The 18,861-nt window shown below is 46.4% G+C and overlaps 1 protein-coding gene across 1 annotated transcript in view; it reads left to right on the plus strand.

Moving 5' to 3' along the window:
* The first annotated feature begins 13,944 nt into the window (after positions 1-13,944).
* The window catches only part of myom2b (myomesin 2b), a 141,864-nt gene continuing 136,947 nt past the window's right edge, over positions 13,945-18,861 (plus strand). Inside the window, exon 1 of the mRNA XM_038800416.1 lies at positions 13,945-14,365. The gene's annotated coding sequence lies outside the window, so the exon portion shown is untranslated. The remainder of the gene's footprint in view (positions 14,366-18,861) is intronic.

Below are 18,861 nucleotides of genomic sequence, written 5' to 3' on the forward strand. Positions count from 1 at the left end.
CGAGACACTCCCTTCTCCTATCCACCCTCTGGAAACTACCCTGTCCTGAATCCCCTTGAGCAGTAGGAGCGGGAAGGTTGACACCTTTTAACAAAGGAAGTCCCGCACCTGCAGATACCTGAATTTGTTTCCCCCCCCGCCAGCCCAAACTTTTCTTCCAACGCCCTCATACTCAGAAAGCTCCCCTCTATGAACATATCCCCCATCCTCTCAATCCCTGCTCTCCACCATAACCGGAAACCCACATCCATACTCCCCGGGGCCAACGGGTGATTATCACAGATTGGGGCCCAGACCGATGCTCCCACTGCTCCCACATGCCGCCTCCACTGCTCCCACATGCCGCCTCCACTGGCCCCAAACTCTCAGGGCCGCCACCACCACTGGACTGGTGGAGTACCATGCCAGCGGGAATGGCAGAGGCGCAGTTACCAACGCCCTCAAACTAGTGCCTTTACATGAAGCCGCCTCCATACGCACACATGCCGACCACTCACCCACCACCCACTTCCTGATCATGGCTATATTAGTCGCCTAATAATAGTTACTAAAATTTGGCATCGCCAGCCCGCCCTCTCCCCGACTCCGCTCAAGCATTACCTTCCTTACTCGCGGGGTCTTGCCCTCCCAGATGAAGCCCGTGATCACTCTGTTGACCCGCTTAAAAAAGGACTGCGGAATAAAGATGGGGAGACACTGAAATACAAATAGGAATCTCGGGAGGACCGTCATCTTCACCGTCTGCACCCTCCCGGCCAGAGACAACGGAAACGCGTCCCATCTCCGAAAATCGTCCTTCATTTGGTCCACCAGCTGGGCCCAATTCATTTTTTGCAGCCAGTCCCATTCCCGCGCCACTTGGATGCTTACGTACCTAAAGCTTTCCTTTACTAACCTAAACGGCAGCTCTCCCAGTCGCCTCTCCTGTCCCCTCGTCTGGACCACAAACATCTCACTCTTCCCATATTAAGCTTATACCCCGAAAACCAGCCAAATTCCCTTAGAGTCCTCATGATTTTTTCCTTCCCTCTATGGGTCCGAAACGTACAGGTAGCAGGTCATCCGCATAGAGCGAAACCCTCCACTCCGTGCTCCCCTCCGCCCCGGACCCATCCTCTCCAGCCCCTCGAGGCTCTCAGAGCAATTGCCAATGGCTCTATAGCCAGCACAAACAACAATGGGGAGACGGGGCATCCTTGTCTCGTCCCCCGGTGCAGTCTAAAATAGTCCGATGTTGTCCTGTTCATCCATACACTTGCCACAGGAGCCTGATACAGTAACCTGACACAGTCAATAAAGCCCCGCCCGAATCCAAACTGTTCCAGTATCTCCCACAGACACTGATACCATTCTACCCGATCAAAAGCCTTTTCTGCATCCATTGCGATCACTACCTCCACCTCCCTATCTTCCGGGGGCATCATGATCACGTTTAACAACCTTCTTACATTGGCCACCAACTGCCTGCCCTGAACAAACCCCGTCTGATCCTCCCCAATAACGTCCGGAACACAATCCTCGATCCTGGAGGACAAGGTTTTGGCCAGCAACTTGGCATCTACATTCAATAGGGAGATCTGCCTGCAGGATCCACACATTAAGGTTCTTGTCCCGCTTAAGAATTAGCGAAATCGTTGCCTGTGATATCGTCGGGGGCAACACCCCTCTTTCCCTTGCCTCATTGAACATCCTCAACCACACCTGCCCCAATATCGCCGAGAACGTTTTATAAAACTCCACTGGGTACCCATCCGGACCTGAGGCCTTACCCGCCTGCATGGCCTTCAAGCCCTCCACTACCTCCTCCAGCCCGTTTGGGGCTGCCAGCCCTTCTACCCGCTCCCCGTCCACCTTTGGGAAATTCAGCCCCTCCAGGAAGTGCCTCATCCCCTCCGGCCCCATCGACGGTTCCAACCTGTACAGCCTGCTGTAGAAATCCCTAAACACCTTATTCACCCCTACTGAATCACCAACCTGGTTCCCATCTCCGTCCTTTACTTTCCCTATCTCCCTAGCTGCCTCCCTCTTCCTAAGCTGCTGTGCAAGTATTCTGCTGGCCTTCTCTCCATGTTCATAGATCGCCCCCCTCACCTTTCTCAGCGGCTCTACCGCCCTGTGGTCAGCAAGCTAAACTCCGCCTGTAACCTCCGCCATTCCCTCAAAAGTCCTGCCTCTGGGGTCTCCGCATACTTCCTATCAATCTGTAGTATCTCCTTTGCCAGTCGGTCCATCTTTGCCCTGTCCACCTTCTCCCTATGGGCCCGGATCGAGATCAGCTCCCGCCTGACCACCGCCTTCAGTGCTTCCCACACCACCACAGCTGAAATTTCCCCCATGTCATTGACCTGCAGGTTGCTCTGAATCCTCAGCCACTCGCATACCCTTCATCCGCCAAAAGTCCCACATCCAACCTCCAGTGCGGGCGCTGGTTACCGTCTTTATTAACCTGCAGGTCAACCCAGTGCGGAGCATGGTTTGAGAGTGTGATCGCCGAGTACCCCGTGTCCACCACCCCAACCAGCAAGGTCCTGCTCAAAATAAAGAAATCAATTCGGGAATACACTTTATGTACGTGAGAGTAGAAGGAGAACTCCTTCACCGTCGGCTGCCCAAATCTCCATGGATCTACCCCCCCCAGCTCCATGACCCTCCTTAGTTCCTTTGCCATTGCTGGCACCCTGCCCGTTTGACCGGTCCAAGCCCTGGTCCATAACTATGTTGAAGTCCCCTCCCATGACCAACCTGTGCGAGTCCAGGTCCGGTATCTTCCCCAGCATCCTCTTTATAAACTCCACATCATCCCAATTTGGCGCATACACATTTACTAATACCACTTGCACCCCTCCAATTTCCCACTGACCATAATGTACCGACCTCCCAATCCGAGACTATTCTACGCGCCTTAAACACCACCCACTTATTGATCAGGATCGCGACCCCTCTAGTCTTTGAATCCAGTGCCGAGTGAAAGACCTGACTGACCCAGCCTTTCCTCAGTCTAGCCTGGTCTGTAACTCTAAGGTCTCCTGAAACATTACCACGTCCGCCTTCAGTCCCCTAAGATGCGCAAGCACACGTGCTCCTTTGACCGTCCCATTTAACCCTCGAACATTCCAGGTGATCAGCTTAGTTGGGGAGCTCAGTGCCCCCTCCCCCCCCCTGCTGATCAGCCATTCCCATTTTTAGGCCCGCCTCCAGCCCGTGCTCCGCGGTTCCACTGGTCCATCCCCAGGCAGTCCCCGCCCCAACCTCCTCTCTGTCCCTCAGCCCAAGTCCCTCCTTCGTCAGCAGAACATTCACCCCCCCTCCCCCCCAGTAACAACACCCTGTAACCCAACAGCGCTCCGAGAGCTAGCTCGCCCAGCTAGTTTGGCGGCCCCCCTCCCCGGCGCCAGATAGTCTCCCACCTATTGTCCCCCCCCCCCCCCCGCTCATAGACAAACTCCAACATCAAACAATCCCCACAACAGAAAAACACCAAAATCTAAACAAGCACACCTCCATCCCCCAACAGTGCAAATGAAAACCTTAACTCACTCAGCTCTACCGCTGGTTCCAAATCAAGTCAAACGGCATCACAAACATCTTCCATGAGACGCAAAATGAGAAATATTTTACAAAAACAGAGATACTGAAAGAAAAAACAAAAACGAACGTTGCAGCCAAGTTCAAAAGTTCTCAATCCATCACCAGCTGTTTCTTTTTCGCAAAGTTCAATGCGTCCTCAGGCGACTCGAAGTAGAAGTGCTGATCCTCATGCATGACCCAGAGACGGGCTGGGTATAACAGACCAAACCACCCTTTTCTTAAAAAGGAGCGACCTGATCTGGTTGAAGCCTGCTCTCCTCCTAGCCACCTCTACACTCAGGTCCTGGTAAACCCGCAGGATGCTATTGTCCCATTTACAGCTCTGTGTCTGCTTGGCCCACTGTAGAATGCGCTCCTTATCCGAGAACCTGTGGAATCTCACTACCATTGCCCTCGCGGGGTCTCCCATTTGCAGCTTCCTCGTGAGTGCTCTGTGAGCCCTGTCCACCTCCAAGGGCCGGGAGAATGCCCCATCTCCCAGCAGCTTCACAAACATGTCTGCAACGTATGCCCCAGCGTCCGCTCCTTCGGACCCCTCCGGGGGCCAGACAATTCTTAGGTTCTGCCGGCGGGACCTATTTTCTAGGTTCTCCACCTTCTCCAGGAGCTTCTTCTGCTGGTCCCTCAGCATCCCCACCTCCAGCTCCAACATAGTCTGATGTTCCTCCTGCTCAGCCAGCGCCTTCTCCACCTTCTGGATCGCCCGATCCTGGGCGTCCAATCTATGCTCCAACCGCTCAATCGACTCTTTTATCGGATCCAAGCAGTTCCGTTTCTGCGTAGCAAATCCTTCCTGAATGACTTGCATCAGCTGCTCCATAGACTGCTGGGTCGACAAACCAGAGGTCCGAACCTCCGCCATGCTGTCTTCTGTTGCAGCTACAGCCCAAGCCTTCTCTATCTTTTTGTTTCTGCCCTTCTGAACACTTCTAGTCCTTCTTTCCATGCACCGAAGTTGGAATTCAGTTAACAATTGCGTCTAACATCCGTATTACAATTCACGTCTGGTAGAAAAACGGGGGAAAGGTCCAAAAGTCCGACCAGAGCAGGAGCTACCAAATGTGTGACTTACTCCTTCATAGCTGCCACCGGAGGGAGATGCAGGTCATCTTGTCTGCACCAAATATCATTCAGTATTATTACTTGTCATTGTGGTGCCCATATATGTAGCTGGTCCAAGTCATTCTGTATTTTCAGAGTCCACTCTTCCATTTTGTATTGACTTTTGGAATCCTATTTATACAAATTAGAAACAGTAGCAATCCCTCTTCTGATACCTGGGTAACCCTTGACTGTACTTCTCCTCACTTTGACAATTCCATTGACAGATATTCATTGAGTGCCCTGCACTCTGCTGAGCCATTCCCAGGGTTTATTCTCAAATTACACAGACACATGCATTTGAATTGATTGATTGATATTTTTGATCGACTGATTGATTGATATTTATTGTCACATGTACCGAAGTACAATGAAAAGTATTTTTCTGCCTCCAAGGGAACGTACACAGTACGTACAGAGTAGACAAAAGAATAATTGACAGAGAACATTGACAAATGGTACATCGACATCGACATCCTAGCCTTGTATCTGGAACTTTATCAAAAGCCTTTTCAAAGTCAAGGTGCATTACATCATTGAGTGTAACCACAATCCACTTGGGCTATCACTTCCTGAAGGGAGTTGAGAAAGTTAGTGAGGCAAGATCGTCCCTTCTGTATCCACACTGACTTCTATTCGCCAGGTTATTGTTGAAATGATTCTCAAGGTTCCCCCTGATAATAAATTTAATTATTTTATGCGACGTGGACGGCCAACACATCAGTCGTTGCCTTCGTTTTTGTCACTCTCTTGGAATTTGGCCACCACAGCTCCAGGAAATTTCCAGTCACCCAAGATGATTGTCATGGCTGCACACTTCACCCTCCAAGTCTGTCCCAGTACTGGGATAAATACCGTCTCTTCCTGTACACTTACTCACACTAACGCCATTTGATTAGAGACTTCCATTTTATTTATAATTAAATCACAGATTTTACGCCATATTTATTTGGGGTGTTACGTTGCTTGTTTCTCCTTATGAATACTTGCCGAAAGTAGCCATTCAAAACATTTACCCTTATGTGTTCATCACTTTCAAACTGTATTGCCATTTTGTATAGTTTTTATCTCTTTTCTAACTGTCCTCATTCAGCTGTAGTACTGAAATAGTCTTAAACTGTCTACTTTAATCGCTGTGCTTTTTTTTGCAGGTCTCTATGTCTTATTGAAGACTTTTAATGACCGTGCCCTTTGTCTCGGGATTGGCCGGCACACTTTTTCAAAAGAAAATTTGAATAAGTGGCCAATCCACCTACCTTGCACATTTTTGGGATGTGGGGGTGCGATCTTCACAGACATGGGGAGAATATGCAAACTCCACACGGACAGTGACCTGGGGCTGGGATCAAACCGGGTCCTTGGTGCCATGAGGCTTCACTCTTACCACCCCTTTGTGTTCTCAATGCCTATTTAGCTCAGTCATTGACAGTTCAGCATTCCCACACACTTTTATTATTAGATTTGTCAGAAAAAGCACACTGTCACAATACGTATTTAACCCAATATTTGGGTGTGATTAGTGGCATGCCCTCACCCCTTAGAAATGAGGTGGATAAGTTATAAATTCTGTCTATCCACCTTACTTCCTTGATTGTACTCCCATACAGCTCCCTCACCTTCTCGGTTTCCAATTCAGTGCAGGCTCCCGGGGGCCAAAAAGCTCTGGAAGTAACCTTGTGCTCCAGAATGTGGGAAATTACTTACCAGTTAGTTTCATATCTGGTATTAGGAAATTGTTTGAATCAATTATCAAGGAAGTGATATCAGGACATTTGGAAAGTCAAAATGCTATCCATCAGAATCAGCATGGTTTTATGAAAGCCTAATCATGTTTGACTAATTTGCTACGGGTATAGGGTGGATACGTGGGTTTGAGTAGGGTGATCATGGCTCGGCAAAACATTGAGGGCCGAAGGGCCTGTTCTGTGCTGTACTGTTCTATGTTCTATGTTCTATGTTCTTCGAAGATGTAACAATCAAAGTAGATAATGGGGATCCTATAAATGTAGTATATCTGGAATTCCTGAAGGCGTTTGATAAGGTGTCGCACAGAAGGTTCATTCACAAAGTTAGATCACATGGGATCAAGGTTAACTTGGATAGAAGACTGGCTGACAGCCAGAAGACAGGGACCGGGATTCTCCCTTCCGGGGACTAAGTCCCCATGCCAACGACTCCGGCGTCAACAGGCTCCCAAGGTGAAGAATTCTCACCTGTCTCGGGGGCTAGGTGGACGCCGATGTCTGGTTGGCGCCACTTCAGCCAGCGCCGAAGGGACTGCGCGAGATTGCGCATGCGCGGAACAGTGGTCGTGATTCCACGCATGCGCAGGCCAGCCATCGTATTTTGGTGCATGCGCTGGGGGTTCTCCTCTCCATGCTAGCCATGGCAGAGCCATACAGGGGCCGGAGCAGAAGGAAGAAGTGCCCCCAGGAACAGGCCAGCTTGCAGATCGGTGGGCCCTGAACGCAGGCCAGGCCACTGTTGCCCCCCCCGGGGTCGGATCCCCCTCGCCCCCCCCCCGAGGACCGGCCATACTGACTTACCTGCCAGGTCCCGCCATATGGGACCATGCGTAACCCACGCCGGCGGGACTGGCCAAAAACGGATGGCCGCTTGGCCCATCGGGGCCCAGAGAATCGCCGGGGGGGGGGGGGGGCACTGCGAACGGCCCCCGACTGGTGTGATGTCAGTCCCGCCCCAGTCTGAGAAACAGCGCCGGAAATTACGACCCGGCGGGGGGTCGGAGAATCCCGCCCAGAGAGTCCGGATAAATGGGTCTTTCACTTGATGGCAAGATGTAACTAGTGGGGTGCCACGGGTTTCAGTCCTTGGCCCCAGCTATTTACAATTTATATAGATACAGGGATAGAAGGTTCTAGAGTCAAATTTGCAGACAGCACAAAAAATTGGTGGGACAGTAAGTTGCAATGAGGAAATGCGAACCTTACAGGCGGATATAGATAGGTTAGTATAGTGGTTCAAAATGTGGCAGATGGAGTTTAACAACGATAAGTGAAAGGTAATGCATTTTGGTTGAAAAAATGGGAAGGCAACTTATTATCTAAATGGGGGAGACTTTGGGGTGCTCCGATGCAGAGGGATCTGGGGTCCTCATGCATGAGTAGCAGAAAATTAGCATGCAAGTGCAGCAGATAATAAAGAAAGAGAATGTAATGTTGGCATTTATAGCAAAAGGAATTGAGTATAAAAGTAAGGTAGTGTTGCAACTATACAAGGCATTGGTGAAACCACATCTGGAGTATTGTGCACAGTTTTGGTCCTCTTATTTGGGGAAAGTTTTAGGGGCATTGGAGGCAATTCAGAGGAGGTTTACTAGATTGATTCCAGAGATGAGAGGTTTGTGAAAGGAAGAGAGATTGAACAGTTTAGCCTATACTCTCTAGAGTACCTGGGAGACTTCAGCTGAGCACCATTCAGCACTGGTCCCCACAAATGGGGATTGGAGGCCCCAGCTATGTGCCCTTTTGGCAGGGTGGTGCCCAGACACTGCAGGTACCACCTGTGCATCCAGGCAGTACCAGCCTGACACTGCCCAGGTGGCAGTGCCAGCTGGCATTGGCACTGCCAGGCTGGCATTGCCAAGGTGCCAAGCTGGCATTTTGTGCATGCACGTGATTGGGCTGGAGGTGCCTTGTGTGGAGAGGAATGCGGGGGGGAGGACCCTGCCCATTGTGTGTTCAGGCTGGGGGCAAGGTCAGGGATCGCTTTGGGAGCCTAGGGGCTGTTTAGCTCAGGGCTAAATCGCTGGCTTTGAAAGCAGACCAAGCAGGCCAGCAGCACGGTTCAATTCCCGTACCAGCCTCCCCGGACAGGCGCCGGAATGTGGCGACTAGGGGCTTTTCACAGTAACTTCATTGAAGCCTACTCGTGACAATAAGCGATTTTCTTCTTCTTCTAGAGTTTAGAAGAATGAGGGAAGATCAAATTGATGTGTACAAGATGATAAAAGGTATGGATAATGTAGAGGTGGATCGGATGCTTCCTCTTGTGGGACATTCTAGAACAAGAGGTCATAGTATTAGGATAAGAGGTAGAAAATTTAATAGCGTTGAGGAGAAACTACTTCTCTCAAAGGGTTGTGAATCTGTGTAATTAGCTGCCCCAGAGTGCAGTGGATGCTGGGACAGTGAGTCAATTTAAGGAGGAATTAGACAGATTTTTAATTGGTAATGGGTTGAAGGGTTATGGCGAACGGGCAGGACAGTGGAGTTAAGGCCAGGATGAGATCAGCCATGATCGAATGGTGGAGCAGACTCGATGGGCTAAATGGCCTAATTCTGCTCCTATATCTTATCAACTTATGACCTTGTTATGAACAACTCTGAGTAAATAAGTTTCTCCCCATGTCACTACTCTTGCTGACTGTCTTGAAATTGTAACCCCTAGTTACTGTCTTATCTACTAGTGGAAACAGAATATCCTTCTTTCATCACTTTCTGCAGGATTTGTGCAATCTATATTTCCCATTTATCTCACCATTCATTTGTTTATTAATCTATTTAAGCCACATTTGTTTAGTCTTGTTTTGAAAATATATTTATACTGTATGCTCAACATTATGCACTTAAAGATGATCCCCCTGTCTTCTACTGAAGAGTTATTGAACAATCTCCTTGTATATTTGCTTTAATTGTTCCATTTTTTCATTGCACTTATCCCTTTTAAAGTTAAGCAACTGGCTCCCATTTTTAGGCATTCCCGACTTCAAGAATATGTTAAATTTTATCATTAATTGGTCACTGTACCCCAGGGATGATACAACTTCTTGCACTTACTCTGAGCCATGAATGAATACAAGACCGACCATGAGCATCGCCTCTCATAGCATCTTTGACAGACTAGGTCAAGAAACACTCCTGCACTATATTTACCAACTTTAATTCTCATCCACTCAAGCCTTCCTAGTTTATATTGGTTGATTAAAATCTCCTACTAAAATAATTTTCTGTTCTCAGGGGCCTTTCCTATCACTTCAAAGAGAAAGTTGACTTTCTTGTGCTGACATGAAACTCAGCAGAATATCCCTAAAGTTAAATTGGAGCTTTTTGCTCTAAAAATTTCTAAGCAGGGTAGTCCATTTTGTAGCTTTCTAATTCCACAGGGAAAGCTTATTTATCATCATAGTTATTTGCAGCATATACCTCTTTTTTTTCGTTTGTTCTGTCTTTTCTATACAGTCTATACTCTTAAATAGAAGATTCATTTTTGCAATGGTTCGAAGATTTTCATCACACTGTGATGTAGTTCTCTGCAGCCTCCAGCTCTGGAAATTTATATCAAAAGCTCCTAATGTTAATATATTTCACTCTTGCATTCCCTTCGTCTACCTATCCGTAATCTCTGGCTCCTGTATGCCTTTTTGGGTGTCTAGGTCCATCCCCAGCTGCTGACTGCCTTTTACTCGATGATCTATTTCATTTGGGATTCTGTTTCCTTCCTGCCCCTCCCCACTTGTCTGGTTCAAAGGTTTCTATTCTTGTCTTCACAAGCCCCTTTGTACCAATTTGGGTCTAAATGTAGGCCGTCTCTTTTTTTATTGTCAATGGATTAAAAGTTATTTATGCGGCTGGCATTGCTGTTCTTGCCCCAGACTGCCAGCCCCACATCCACTTTCTCAATTATTTAGCACAGTGGGCTAAACAGCTGGCTTGTAAAGCAGAACAAGGCCAGCAGCGCGGGTTCAATTCCCATACTGGCCTCCCCGAACAGACGGCGGAATGTGGTGACTAGGGGTATTTCACAGTAAGTTGATTGAAGCTTACTTGTGACAATAAGTGATTATTATTATTTTCTTAAAGGCCCCTCCATAACGGAAAGCATTACTCTAAATCTTCTATTTTTCAGTTTGAACCAATACTAATATGTGTGGTTTCTAAGCTCTCTGTATTATTTCTCCCCACCATTCAATACATCATTAACTTTAGACTTGCATCTACATAGCATTTTTTATAATCCCAAGATATCCCAAAACACTTTAGTCATAGTCATAGAATTTACAGTGCAGAAGGAGGCCATTCGGCCCATCGAGTCTGCACCGGCTCTTGGAAAGAGCACCCTACCAAAGATCAACACCTCCACCCTATCCCCATAACCCAGTAACCCCACCCAACACTAAGGGCAATTTTGGGCACTAAGGGCAATTTATCATGGCCAATCTACCTAACCTGCACATCTTTGGACTGTGGGAGGAAACCAGAGCACCCGGAGGAAACCCACGCACACACGGGGAGGATGTCCAGACTCCGCACAGACAGTGACCCAAGCCGGAATCGAACCTGGGACCCTCTAGCTGTGAAGCATTTGTGCTATCCACAATGCTACCATGCTGCCTTTGCAGCTGTATTGTATTGTATTGAAAATCGCATTGCACATGTTGTCCACATAAGGCTACCACAGCAACCGAGGTATTTAGAAACAGAATAAAGGAAGCCATGTTTTAACAGCATCAGCAGTTCTGACTCTGAATATTTCTGATTGAATCTTACTATTTTATTCCAAGAACTTCTCAGCTACCAACGAGCATTTATGTTCTAAAGTAGGAAATACATTGTTTGCACTACAAGTTTCCACATAACAGCAATGAGGTGATGGGCAGATCAATCTACTTTAATGATGTTGGTTCAGGATAACCAACTGCTCTTCTTGGGAGAAAAAAATGCCATGAGAATTGTATACGCACTCAAGAGAAAGATGGGGCCATGCGCTATCTGAGAAACATTACCTTCAACTGTGCTGCACTTCCTCAGTACTGCAGTAGAATAAGCAGTACTCAGGAACTGGGCTGGAACCCATACCCTTCTGGCCTAAAGGCAAGAGTACTGCCAACAGAAGCACAACATTAAGGGGGAAATGACAGAAAGGGGAAAATATATTAGACTTTAAAAGCCCATTATTAATTCTTCCACCACCCACAGTGATATAAGAGAGCACATGACCCGCACCCAGGGTCAGCCTAGCCTATACCCATTACTGTATATTTGTAAGTAGTTCTAAAAGTCAATAAAGATTTACAGTTAATCTCTGTATGACTATGAAAAATTCTTCAAACCTATCGAACTGTAACCAACAGCCTACAACACTTCTCCTTCAGTCTCCTTCAGTGTTCCTTTCAACCTGTTGTCAATACGTGCAGTCTAGCTGCAGTTAAGACCGATCACCGTCCTGCAGGTATTGTCTTGACAGCCCAGAGCCTGTACAGAGTTACTTGTTTGAAATGGTCCTGTTCTCAATATTATAATCATTCATTATAAATTAGAACCGTGACATCCAGAAATAATAATTTGCAGATAGCAATCATTTGGTCCAATGATTGTTTAGTCGGTAATTGAACCACATGGTGTGGCGCTGAGCCGTGTGGACCATCTTAGATTTGAGTCCCAGTTTGACATGTGCTCCAGTGGGAATAATTGCATGTGAGAAAAAAAGCTTTTGAAGACTCATAAAGCCTGTTTCCCGGTTGATATTTATTTGGAATCGGCATCATATTATAGTTATTGAAATCCATGTGATATGCTACATTATATCATCATAAAGGTCTAAATGTGTAAAACTAAAGAGAAAATGCTGGAAAATCTCAGCAGCTCTGGCAGCATCTGAAGGGAGAGAAAAGAGCTAACGTCTCAAGTCCAGATGACCCAAAACATTAGCTCTTTTCTCTCCCTAGAGATCAGGGGTGGGCAAACTACGGCCCGCGGGCCGCATGCGGCTCGACAAAGGTTTTTATGCGGCCCGCCAATGAGGTCCCCGGAATCATAACCGGCATTTTTGAAAAGCCGCCGGGGAAAAGCCGCTGGAGTAAATGCGCTTATTCAATAAGCGCATTTACTTCAGCGGCTTTTCCCCGGCGGCTTTTCAAAAATGCCGGTTATGATTCCGGGCACCTCATTGGCGGGCCGCATAAAAACGCGCGTAGTGGGGTGGATGAGTGGGGCTGTCTCATTGGTCGGTTTAGTTGGGTGTGCAACCAATAGGAGTCCAGGTTATAAAACAATAAGCTTGTAACCTGGACTCCTATTGGTCGCACACCCAACTAAACCGACCAATAAGGCAGCCCCACTCATCCACCCCACTGCGCACGTTTTTATGGTTGACTCCGCTAGGCTGTGCTTCTGTCAGTGTTAAGGATCAGCACAAGCAACTTGACACCTGATTTCAACAAACTGGTAAATGACTGCAGTCAGATGCATCATTCTCATTGACATTGTTCTGTTACTTACTGAGTTACTTTGTTTTTCAAATAAATGTGCTTTTTTTTTCTTTAAAGACCTTTTATTTTGGCTATTTAAAATATTAATTATTTTACTTAATATACTATGCGGCCCTTTAAAATTGTGAATTTCTGAATGTGGCCCTTGCACGGAAAAGTTTGCCCACCCCTGCTATGGATGCTGCCAGACCTGCTGAGATTTTCCAGCATTTTCTCTTCAGTTTCAGATTCCAGCATCCGCAGTAATTTGCTTCTATTAATGTATAAAACTATCCGTTCAACTGTGCAGAATAGTATCTGTAAAACTTGGAATAAGGTTGCCAGGGAAAGTTGTGCTGAAGGTTTTGTCAGGGTGCAGGGCTGCAGCCCCGCATCTGGAACAACAGAGGTCGCTAGCAGTGCTCCCAGGCCCAGATGACTAGCTTTCAGAGGACAGCTCCTCCTTCAGGTGCAGTGCTCTGAAAGCTAGTGATTTTAAACAAACCGGTTGCGCTTTAACATGGTGCTGTAAGACTTCTTACTGTGCTCACCCCAGGCTCAGGTGAAGTTGACCGCCTCAGAGTCGCTTCCTTCCTCTGCTGGGGAGATTATCCAACCTCAATACCGCCCAAGCCCCCCACCTCCCCATGTTCCTTCTGACATCGGATAGTCTGTGTAAGGCGATCAGGCCGGTTCCTCGCCAGTTGCTTAATTTAACATCAGTGCAGTCAGCAGGATTCTTCCCCACTTAAAACTTTCTTCAGCATCCTAAAGAGGACTTTGAACGGGCAGGCGGAGCACCAAAAAAACTCCCACATCTACCGCCCCCTCCTCTCCTCCATCCACTTGTGTTTTAAGTAATATAAAGAAAAGACGTTACTAATAGCCAAGTTTTAAGTGGTGACCTCCCCCCCCCCCCCCCACTGACTGATGGATAGGTAGGGGTTAAAGGGTGTGCGGGTGTCCTGTGAAGCCTCTTAAAATGGTTGGAAGAAACCCACAGCAGCTTCTGGACATGTCAATGATCATTCCAGAGACTTTCTCACACGGGGCCAGTGCAAGTAATCCCCCCCGCACATCACCGAACATTACAAGCTTTAACAAGTAACTGGGAGATGTTTGCAACGCTTAATCACTGACTGGGGAGGGATCAACTTACTCTTAAAGCACAGTTGGAAGAGCCAATTTAAAGTGCACGAATATTAGGCTGTAGGCGAAGGCTTGTGGCTTTTAAAGATGTATATACATATTGCACCTTAATGTTCAGTCCGAATCAGTTACTTTAACAGTGTGGCAACGGGCGATTCTATATATAACGGCGTGTCTGGCCATAAAAGGGGCGTTGGGTGACCGAGCATTCCTTCATCCAGAGTCTTCTGTTTCTTATTTTTTATCAGCCAGACCCTCGGGGCTGAGAAAGGCTGATCTCCCTCTCCACCTTCACTTGTCCAATCTCCCTACATTTGGGTGAGTATTTTCCTTTAATTTCGCGCGTTAATACCGGCAGCAATAGAGTAGATAACATGCAAAGTGTATAACTGTGGCCTTCCAACATTTGTGTTTTATGTGTGTGTGTGTGTGTGTGTGTGATAGAGAATATCTAATTTTACAGGTTTACAGCCCTTTCTTATTCTGGATACCCCTGCATATTATCCTTCATTTGCTGTTGACTTTTTGTTTCCATTTCCAGTATTATTTGCCTTTCTGGAATACTGCAACAAGTTCCATATAGAACTTTGCTACATACAACGGCGACTTACTTTTTATTTGACACATTTGACATTGTCTTTGGCAAGATGCAACGTTAGTTTTCTCCCCCCCGCCCCCCGTTTAATCAAGTGGCGATTATAAGGTTCCTTCCAATTCCTAGCAGCTGTTGCTATTCACTAATAATAATTCTCCAGACACCCCATCCCCTGATCTGTGCCCATTAAGGATGGAGCAGTTGAAATGCACACCACCCAATAGCAGTGATGGGTGGAGGGCCCTACTCCAGCCAACTAGTGGTTGTGTTACCAAAGTTGGCAAGAGCGGATTGGGGAGCACACATTTTGACTGACTGGGTACACAGGGGTCAACCTTAGTCTGCAAGGAAATAAAACATAGGAGCAGAATTAGGCCACTCGGCCCATTGAGGCTGCTCCCCCATTCAATCATGGCTGATATTTGTTCTCATCCCCATTCTCCTACCTTCTCCCCATAACCCCTGATCTTCTTATTAAGCAAGAACCTACCTATCGCTATCTTAAAGACACTCAGTGATTTGGCCGCCACTGCCTTCTGCGGCAAAGAGTTCCACAGATTCACCACCCTCTGGCTGAAGAAATTCCTCCTCATCTCAGTATCGTCCCTTCAGTCTGAGGCTGTGGTCGCGGGTTCTAGTTTTTTCTAGTAGAAACATCCTCTCCACATCCACTCTATCCAGGCCTCGCAGTATCCTGTAGGTTTCAATAAGATTTCCCCCCCCCCCCCATGCTTCTAAGTTCCATCATGTACAGTCCCAGAGTCCTCAACTTTCCTCATGTGACAAGCTCTTCATTCCAGGGATCATCCTTGTGAACCTCCTCTGGACCCTTTCCAAGGCCTGCACATACAGAACTCCTGCCACCATCTAGTTAGTGTGGTCAGGCAATCCACTGAAGCCAATTTTAACATTGTTTTGGAGGGAGGCGTATTTTGTTTGTTAATAATCAAAGGATAATCGGGGCACAATGTTAAAGGGTCCCTCGTCATTATTTGCTTTGTCACTGTTGTTCCTTGCTTTCCATTTTAAAATGAAGTTTTATTTTTTCAGGAGGTCCCTTTAGTTAGGATTTGGCTTTGGCCAATCCCATGGATCGAATGGTTCAGGGAGTGTTGAATCCTGCTCCAGATTTTTACCAATTTATTTGTGATGGGCATATACTTCACACCAGCTGGTTGGCTGTCACCTGATCCATTGTGGCACTTTTATGTGGACAATGGTTGACAATATTTACATATCAGATTTTAAAATGCAAAAGTGTTAATCCCTGGGAATACTTTTCAATTTACAGTCATTAACTTTGTGTGCTCAATCTCTCCAGCTGCGTATGATCCATTGCAATATCCTCCAACCTGTTCTGTTCTTGCCCTGCCTCACCCCCTCTTGGCTCACCAATTCTCCCTCTGCAGACGCTGCTGACCGTTGTCCAGCATTTTGTGATCTTAATTCCAGATCCTTAATCCTTTAGTTGGCCTTTCTCAGGTGGGGATGGCTTAAATTGGGTGTCTCTGAACCAGGGTTGGCGATCAACACTTACCAGAACAGCACCAGCCGTGCATCTGGAATCACATTTCAATTAAAACCTCTGAGTTTCTCCACCATTGCTTCAAGATTTAGACTGATGGTCATTGTATTGAAATGCAATTTATTTTTAAAAATAACATCTTGTTGCCTGCCACTTTTAAAAGCTGCACCTGCTCCCTGCGGCTGTCGGCAATGGCCAGTGAACACAGTATTGTGAACTGGTTCAGGCAAGTGAGTAGAACCAGAAACCCAAAATGCAGGAAGTATATTCAGCAGGTCAGGCAGCAACTGTGGGAAAGGCAGCAGAGTTAACGTTCAGGTCAATGACCTTTCATCAGAACTGAGACCCATGTACAAAGTACCTTATTCCTTGCTGAGTTAGATGATCTCAGCCATGGTGCTGGAACAGTGTTATGATTAACCCTCCACCTCCACACCATGAAATAGGCAAATTGACCAACATTCCCTATCATCAGGCACTAACCATTGGTGGAAATCTGGAGAATATCAGCTGAAATCAGTGGTCTTATGTCCAGGCCTCTGATTAAACTGCAAAGCTCACCATCTTGGCTTCATGTCTGAGGATTTGTTTCGTGGGTGAGAAAATGAAGGCCGAGTGACCCATTGAGGAGACGGTCGCCAATCATACACTTGATATGATTTGTGGTCAGTGGGCATTGCAGGGGTCTGAGTGACTGATTAATACAGGAAACTACATGGGCCATTTACCTTACATGTTTCCTACTTGGTTTGTATAATTCGGGAAATATTTGATGTGCCCTCTAAAAAGGAGAATAGGCATTTTAAATTTTGGTACCTGGATTGTCTGAAGTTTGACTTTTGTAGATAATATATAAATACCAAAGCTTTTGAGCCTCTTACAGTCCAGTTATGCTGACACTTTTGCATTGATGTGAAGCTGTTGTGAGACATCCCTTGGGGAGGCTGCCCAACTGCCCTTAGTCTTGGCACCTCACTGTATTTGCTTCTGTTGTAGTGCCAAGCCAGATCTCAAAAGAACTCAGCGATGCACTGAATCCACTGGGCACTTCATAAACATAACAGTATTTTAAAGAAATATTTTGAGAAAGAGAACGCCCTGCGTACTATTGAAACATCAACATTTTTGGGCCAGTATTGGAACCCTCACGTGGCCACCATAACATGATTCCAGCTTGGCAGGGTAAATTAGAGGGTCACTGATCAGTTTTGGAGTTAAGGATCTTGGACTTAGGTTTAAACCCTTAGGTTTAACCTGTTGCTGTTTTAATGAATTCCATTTTAATCATTTTCTCCTCCTCATTTTTTTTTTTACCTTTAGCCTTCATCATATACACTTGTCTTGAGTTGAAAAGCCTAATTGTTGTTACTAGTCTGAATATATTTCACAGACCACAGAAATTGCAAGATTTAAGTGTATCTTCCTATGTACATTTGCAAATATGAATTTATATAGCATTGATTTAATTCATGATACAATTAACGCTTTTCGATTAAAATTGGAAAATAAGGCAGCTGAAGACTTCCTTTAAAGTATTAAGAGTTTTCTGCCATTGTTATGTAATAATCTGAATTTTTTTATTTTAAAATTTCTGATTGACATTTACTGTTACATTGATGTTATTAATTATACTCCGTTTGGGCACAAGATGCTTCATATCTCACACACACTTGTAGAGGTAACAGTTCATAGCATTTATCTTAAATATTAGGGCCAGACATTTGGAGTGACATTTACTTCTGATGTTGTCACATTTCATCAGACCAAACCAAGCCAAATGGCAGTGACTGAGACCAGTTAATCCCAGTAAAAGAGTTAGAGTTTCAATACAATATGCAGCAGAGTAGCTCTGAGCCGACTGCAGAAAGGGCTATTGGAAATCTCTCTGAGTCCAACAGACGTAAAGATAACAGTCACACCCTTCAGTAAAGCAACGATCGTATGAAACTGAGAAATACTATCATCTTTGATGATGAAGGTCTGTAACAATGCAGAAAGGAGACAATTGTTACCCCTTTGTTACTCTCAAAGAGAAAAAAATATGTATATATACAGAAGAAAGAATTACTGACTCTGAATCAGCATGTGATAGAACCCTAGAATCATAGAATGCCTATAGAGCAGAAGGAGGCCATTCAGCCCATCAAGTCTTCACCGACCCTCTGAAAGAGCACCCTGCCCATGGCCCTACCCCTATCCTCTTAACCCCACATAACCTTCGGGGCACTAAAGGGAAATTTAGCATGGCCAATCCGCCTAACCTGTACATCTTTGGACTGTGGGAGGAAACCGGAGTACCCATAGGAAATCCACGCAGACACGGGGAGAATGTGCAAACTCCACACAAATAGTCACACAAGGCCGGAATCAAACCTGGTTCCCTGACCGTGTGAGGCAGCAGCACTAATCACTGTGCCACCATGCCGCCGAAGGAATAGATGATTTGTTAAAATTGTGACTTTTGCAACACAGTGGTTAGCACAATTGCTTCACAGCTCCAGGGTCCCAGGTTCGATTCCCGGCTGGGTCACTGTCTGTGCGGAGTCTGCACGTTCTCCCCGTGTGTGCGTGGGTTTCCTCCAGGTGCTCCGGTTTCCTCCCACAGTCCAAAGATGTGCAGGTTAGGTGGATAGGCCATGCTAAATTGCCCTTAGTGTCCAAAATTGCCCTTAGTGCTGGGTGGGATTACTGGGT

This window comes from Scyliorhinus canicula, chromosome 6, assembly GCF_902713615.1.
Source record: "Scyliorhinus canicula chromosome 6, sScyCan1.1, whole genome shotgun sequence".
NCBI lineage: Eukaryota > Metazoa > Chordata > Chondrichthyes > Carcharhiniformes > Scyliorhinidae > Scyliorhinus > Scyliorhinus canicula.